Below are 7,459 nucleotides of genomic sequence, written 5' to 3' on the forward strand. Positions count from 1 at the left end.
TAGAAGTAGTGAGAGGCTGTTAGAGACTTGTGGCGAAGAAAAGCCTCTGTGTGCAGGCCAAAAGAACTTATCCTTAAAAAGATGAATAACCCCATGTGATGGCCCATGTTTTGTAGTATGAAAGAACTGTGAAATTCTTCATGGGAGAGATGTTCTACACACAGCAGACTGTTTGTTTCCGGGCGGGTGTGCTGTTGGTGGCAGTTTGGGAACCACGTGCAACTGAAGGAAAACCTTTTCTTCCTTAAGCATAAGAGAAAGACTTTTCAAGAACTGCAACACTGACTAACATCCCATGTTCTGTTATCCCTTGTGTGAGCTGGATAAAAGGAGAGAAGTGCTGGAAAAAAGGGGGGGGGGGAATTTACTTTAATTTTGTTTCGTTGTTTTCTCTTTACTTTTAATTCTGTTAGTAATAAAGCTCTTTCATTGTACTGCAACTGTTTAAGGTTTGTGCCTGCTTTGCTTTTCTCCTAATTCTTATCTCACAGAAGAAAAATAAGTAAATAATGGATATTTTGAATCAAAACCACTACATTTAATTGGTGTTTCCGCCCGGTTTCGAACTCAACCCGCTACACAGATTTTATCCATTCCCTACTGCCCTTTGAGGTACCTAGTTTTCCTAGAAGCCTACATTTTTATTGATAAAATCTCCATGTCACTGACACATCTGCTGCCAAATATGCACCATATGCTTCTCTTTCTCTCCAGGCAAAACAGTTACCTGAGCTGTGAAGTTACACAGTGCAGTATCATTTCATGAGTCTTTTGCATCAGGAAAACATTATTTATAACTGTTTTCCTTACAGAATCTAATAATTATCCTAATAGGCATGTTTCTATCAGTAAATTAAGTCCAGTGAAAACACACGGTACATGCATGACTAGAGAGCTCTTAATTAACTTTCAGATAATTAAACCCCTTTCAGATGATTAACCCAATTTTGGGATTTATATGGACACTGTAAAAAAATATGCCAGGAGGTAACAAAAACATTACGAATATTCATTCCTAAATTGCTCATCACAAACCACTACAGAGGCCAGGAGACATCCCACACTCTCAGTCTTCTGCGGGGACTTGTATTATCAAACTTGCCGAAAAGATACCTTTTAGACAGTACTAAAAAAACAGACTTTAACTGGGGTAAGAAAATGTTGTTATTATTCATACTAGTTTCTTGTTTCTTATACTGAAGCTGTTCTTATCTTAAATGTATACATTTTTCCAAATTTATTAAACCTAATTCAGTTCTGATGCCATCCCTGACCCAACTGGCACAGTGTAATTAGTGAGTGCAATTTTTATATACAGATACTGCAACAGATGGTACACTCAGGATTTCTACTTTGAACTAGCACAAAATATTTAATTAAAGTGTGATTTCATTCAAAACAACCCAACCCTGGCATAATAAATCTTATACTTGAATGGGAAGTTGATGAACTGGACACATATACGTCACCAATATTATTTCAATACCTTTACAGCAATTTGTTTTAAAATCTTGTATCTGAAGTAAACTAAAACTGAATATTTCACCGATACTAATCTTCTTCAAAAGATAAGGAAAACATGAAAATATATTCGGTTCTATTCAGGATTCACAATACAAGCTAATGAAATTCAGTCCAATAATAGGGTCACTAATGCAGGCAACCTCCTTTCCTGTAGCCTCCGTGTCTACTCAAAGTACAATTCTGTCATTCCTGAATTAGGCACATAAATAGAGTAGAAAAAATAAAAGAATAAGACGGATCAAGTCAGGTTTCAGTTGCCTCTGAAATAATTTTTACAATTCCCACCATGTATTTTTTTTTAAATCTTTTTTTAATTAACTACAGCACAGAAGCAAACAAGCACTAAATCCATTGAAATCCTCAATCCTCCACCTAAGGAGTGATACTTTTCCAGATCTGATAGACTGAAAACATCACCCCAGACCTAAACTAATTTCAAATTAGTGAGGAAGTTACTGCTGTTACCAGGGAAAATCAATGAGGCACAAGCTCTCTGCAGCATAACGAAGTTACTATAAGAGCTAGCAAAAGCAGAACTCAAATGCAGATCTTGCAGTTCTACTGAAACAGGGTATACTGACATTCTCCCCACACAAATAGAGCAGTTTGGTAAATTAGCTAATAGGAAAACTCTGCTAATGTATGATGGGTATTCCTTTTCAGAAGAAGCCTTGTCTAAGTCAATACCAGGTAGCTAAGAAGCTGGATGCACAAGGATTTCCTCTGGCCAGAAACAATGTAGTTGACATATGAGATCTTCCTAAGGATGTCCATGTGATTTTAACTTCCCTAATTTTCTCTAAATGAAAGGAAAAAGAACACCAACAAAAAATACACCAAAAAAACACTCTCAAAAGAAACTCCAGGCTATTATTAGTACTATGTTTAATTGCTGTCCAAGCAATATTTCAGCAGCTGTTGAGTAGCAACATACTACCAACTGTGGTTTGGCAATTACAGAGACATGGTTATCCAAGAGTATTCAGCTATTCTTATGTGGCTATGCTGCTCTTTGCCTCAGAGGAGTGCTCCTCCCCAGCACATTTCCTGGTAGCGTGGAAAAGCTCACTCTTTGTTTCTGTCAAACCCTCTTCTTCTGACAAGTGGAGGACAGTTCCAGCATTTCCAATTTGAGCATTGAGTTGTCTTCACCTTATTTGAACCCAATTTTCTTTTTGTTTCCATATTATTTTCACTGCTAGCCTCCTCTGAGGATCATTTTCAATAACAAGACCCATATGCCCATATGCCAGGGTTTAACAGCTAAATGGAGTGAGAAAATCTTCAATTAGCTGAAAGTGATTTCAGCCAGGTAGGCTGAGAAATGTCTACTGACTGAAAAGCTGCAAAAGCTAATGTACCAGTCATTACATTTTCTAATTATTAAATTCAAGCTGAACACAAAATATTTTGTACCATTAATCAAAAAACAAAACAAACAAACAAAACCCCAACAAAACAAAACAACCAACCAAAAAATGAAACCCAACAAAACCAAGAGTAATAAAGCCAATTATTCAAATACTGGAATTGTTTTGGATAGTAGGAGACCCAGTCATGTTAAGACAGTGGTAATGAATCACTGCACTAAATCAAACAAACTGTCCAGCTTCCAGCATTAAATAACTGCTTGCATTTTGGGTGTATTAAAAGAATCACTCTTATTCTCAGTGATCACTTACAAGCAGTTTCACAAGCAGCCTTTGCAAACTTACCTCGACATTATTAGGAAAATGACAAAGAACAGAGAGGGGATTTTAAATACATTTAGATGAACAATTACCTGATAGCCTTTTCCAAAACAGAAATAATCCTTCTCAGTATGGTTTATAATTATTTATATTGCAGTAATGTTTAGAGATTTAGTCACAGCACAGATTCCCTTTGTGCTAGACACTGTACAGGAACAAAAAGACAATCCTTGTCTTGAAGAACTTACAGGCAAGCACGTGGTTATTTGCTAGACAATGCATTTTAGACCATAATTGCCTCATTTGTTCCAACCCTGATCATCTCTCATCTTTCTTAATGGAATCAAGGTATTGACATCGCAGTTGCTGGGTACAGAGTATGGATTTATGAGACCATATGCACAGTTGTAATGGGAGGGCTGCAGTTATTGTTGAATTTTTGATTTAGAAAGCATATAACTTCTTTGGTTTTGATATACTAAGCAGTAACTGACAAGTCAGGTACTTTTCTCTGAAAATATTTAATAGACAAAGCTTATTCAGCTTCGCTGGCCATGAGCTTCTGTGCATTAAGCCATCTGCTTTTATGGGAGAACGGGAGAGGAAAGAAAGCAGGTCAGTTGTCAGTAGATAGAAGTCAAATAAAACTCAGTTCGATTAAGTAGAATGTGAAAATATAAGTTAATTGAGACAAAAGCAAATTAAAGTAATTATCTACTGTCACTTCTGAACATTACGGCTTATCATTAATGCACACCATATCTGTGCAAGAGCACCCTCAATCCTTGCCTGCAATAGCTGCACATTGTAATTTTTATTATTGCCTCAGGGGTTTACTAAAACTTTTCCTCGGCAAAGCAGCAGAATTTCAACAAAATTATGTCTAATCACATTTCTTAACTCCAGTCAAAGACTAATTTGTCCTGTTCTGTTTATCATTGCAGAAGATACAAATTTCATCTCTTAATTGTGTTCTCTTTTGTTCTCTCTACTGATTCCAGAAGCAAATGACATTCTTTTCTTAAACAGAATTGAAAAACCTTTGTTTCCATGATATTCAAGAGGAGTTGTTCAGTCACTTTCACAGAAGTCGGAATTTCCTCATGAGCTTGAAATATGGCAAATTTGTGGTTAATTCTTTAAATTTTCTCTAAATCAATATATTCTATTTTTTTCTCTTTTCTCTAAATTCTTTACAGTCAAAGACAAATCATGTTTTAATCAATCTTAGTTACAGAGAGCACATATTTTTTACAAGCTGATGTCATCTCTCAGGACATTTTTACTTCACCAAGGAAATTCTCCCGTTTGTCAGTACAGAAAACACTACTCACCACTGCCCATCTTCTTCTGCTTTACTCTATTCTTCATCAAATCATACTCTCAAATGGGAGTACTGGCACCCTCCTGAGTAATCCTTCACCTCTTGTCCTTAAAATTCTCTACTCTTGCATTTAACTGTGGAGAAGAATAAGGTCACGAGAACTTTAAAAAGAAAAGAAAAGAAAAGCAAAACCCACAACAACACTCTACACTGTTAGATTTCTAAGTCAGTTTCTGCAAGAAAAAAACCTGCTCTTTTATTGGCTTTGCAAAGGAATTAGCATGCAATTGAACGTCATCATCTTTGCCAAGCAAATAGCTGTGGATATATATTAAACACTCCTAAGTCTCTTCAATCCCATTTAGTCTCCACCTGTCTCTCGAACTGAGCATCCCATTCAGGCAGAAGCACAAATCCACACTGAGTAATAGAGAATACAAATCTGTGTATTTCAAACACACAACTTTTGCCTCGCTGTTCTCACTCTTTCCATGAAAAGTACAAAGAGAGTCAAGAGATGGCAAAACAGACACCAGTCAAACACAGCTGCATTTAGCTTAAGAAATAGATGTTTTCCACAAGTTTTCTTGCTTTTATAGGCTCAGCCATATGGACAAAGCAGAGGTTGACTGGTTCTGAATACAAGTAATTATATGTATTCTTGTGCATATTTCACTGTATATAGGTATATATGCTGCTGCATGCCAGACAACTTCAGAGCAGAAAAACACAGTGCTCAGTACCCAGTGTGGTGTTAATCCTCTTTTGAATCAGATGTGAGTTTTGAATCTGTCACTCATCATAGATATATTCACAAACATATGTGATGCATTTGCTGCTTGTACAAGAAATACTCTACCTGAACAACAGAAGTCAGAATAACAGCAGTGGGATTGTTCATAAAATAGCTCATTATTTTACAGAAATTTTACCCCACAACCCATAGCATCTTTCTCACATATTTTCATATGGCAAAATACATCTGAACACCTAAGTTCTAGAAAGTTCTTCCTGAAACATGTCACTCAGGACTTAGAATCTTTCAAAGTCATGAAAAGCAACACTGCAGGAAGCAGCCAAAGACCATGGTTTTCCTTCTGCTCCCTAGGGGCTCCTCTGTTCCCTGGGCTTCACAGACAGACCCAACCATGATGCCAAGCCACAATTGCCAGGCCTCCATCCCTTCACCTCCATCCCTTCACCAGGACAATGGGGTACCAGGCATTCCCCTGCTCCTTCTCCTCACTGACACACAGCGCTGTTTTTCCAGTGTTGAAAGCAATGGACCTAATTAATGGTGAGCCCATTAGCTGCACTCCTTCTGCCTTTGTTTTCTGCCTGCAAACTTATCAGTAGATGCTACACCTCCAACAACACCCCGTTAAAAAACCCCCAAGATTTTAAAAAAGAAACATGATGTAAAATAAAAACAACTTACCAAACACCACCAAAAACTGCTGCTCTTTGTGGCTAATTGCTTACTTTATGCTGGGGTTACATTAAGGTGACAGGGAACCTGGGGGTACCAGTAGGACCTGCTGGGACACCCATGGCCACTTCCCACCCACCCACAGTCCTGGGGCAATGAATCCATTCCCCTCAGAGGTGTGCGGTGCTCTGGCTGGGGCTGTGGGAGAGATGCCAAGCCCTGCTCTGCCACCCCGGGGGGAGCCCTGGCCCCCACTACACCCTGAAGGTTTCCTGCAGTTATAACTTTTTCAAAAGGCATATGTCTCAGAGTTGTAGCTTTGCCCCGCTTTTAGAATTTTTGTTTTCATTAATTAATTCCTTCATCAATTTGCTGCTGTGCTGCCCCAAGCGATGGCTGTCATGAGGTCTTGAAAACTGAAGAACATACAGGGACTCCTTGTTCCTCGAAGTCTGAAGCCAAAGAAGGCATCTCCTAGCAATAACTGTGGCTTTCCACAGAAACCCCCACTCCAGCATGCACATCAACCACCTGAGCAAGGAACTTGTTGACATTTTTGCCTCATGATCAGGAGTTAAAGAAAGAAGCACCTCACTTGCACATACAAATCCATATCAATAAAATCTAGCACAAAATTTAAACATTTAGGACAACATCTCTGTCAGAAACACCTATTCTTTCATTCTTTTACTCTGAGACACCTAAGATCAATCAAGGAATATTTCTTGACACCTTTTTACCCACATTGTAAAACCAATAGCTGATTTTAGTGTTACTTTGCATTTCCCTTTTATTCCTTAGATCACACTGCTTCCTATCAGCAAAGAGATGAGGATAAAAGAAAACAAAAAATCCTTGGCTAGTTATTTTAATGCCTAAACTGCAGAGCATTTAATTATTTTCAACACTGTTTTACCATAATCAGGTGGTTCCTAACCAGTTTTCAAAATAGAAGCATCTCACAGAAGTACAAAATTTTCAGGGTTTGAGCTATTTTGGATATCAGGGTTTCTATGCTTTTCTGAGCAAGAACTCTATAAAATGAATCACATATTTTTTCTGTCAGAGCAATGACACGTCTTGATCCCCATACTTTCCTTCAAACAATCTTTTAAATATCTACATTTCTCAGAAATACAGTCAGAGGTTGTTATTACAATTACTGCTGGGTTTGGCACATCTCTTCCCACTACAGCAATATTTATTAATAGTTTACATGCTGTTTTTCCAAGTCTTGTAACATATCTTACAGGCATTAGAGTAAATGTATTTGCTGCATTGACAGCATTGCAGCAATTATATTTTGACTGTTATAGTCAATTTTCCATCTTTTACTGTAACAAAATTAAAATTTAATCAGAACGTCAAGATTGAAAACAACCCTGGCAAGAACTTGCTCTACAGAAGTCTCATTAAGAAGCAACAGAATGCCATACCTATGACAATTACAGGGGCTTGGGGGGTTTTTTTCTTTTAAAAAAGACAACTCTT

General features: G+C 37.6%; 1 protein-coding gene across 1 annotated transcript in view; it reads right to left on the reverse strand.

Moving 5' to 3' along the window:
* SPATA13 (spermatogenesis associated 13) overlaps nucleotides 1-4,640 on the reverse strand; it is a 169,481-nt gene extending 164,841 nt beyond the window's left edge. The window contains exon 1 of the mRNA XM_032099437.1: nucleotides 4,550-4,640. The gene's annotated coding sequence lies outside the window, so the exon portion shown is untranslated. The remainder of the gene's footprint in view (nucleotides 1-4,549) is intronic.
* Between the last annotated feature and the right edge of the window lie 2,819 nt (nucleotides 4,641-7,459).

This window comes from Corvus moneduloides, chromosome 2 (assembly GCF_009650955.1).
Source record: "Corvus moneduloides isolate bCorMon1 chromosome 2, bCorMon1.pri, whole genome shotgun sequence".
Lineage (NCBI taxonomy): Eukaryota > Metazoa > Chordata > Aves > Passeriformes > Corvidae > Corvus > Corvus moneduloides.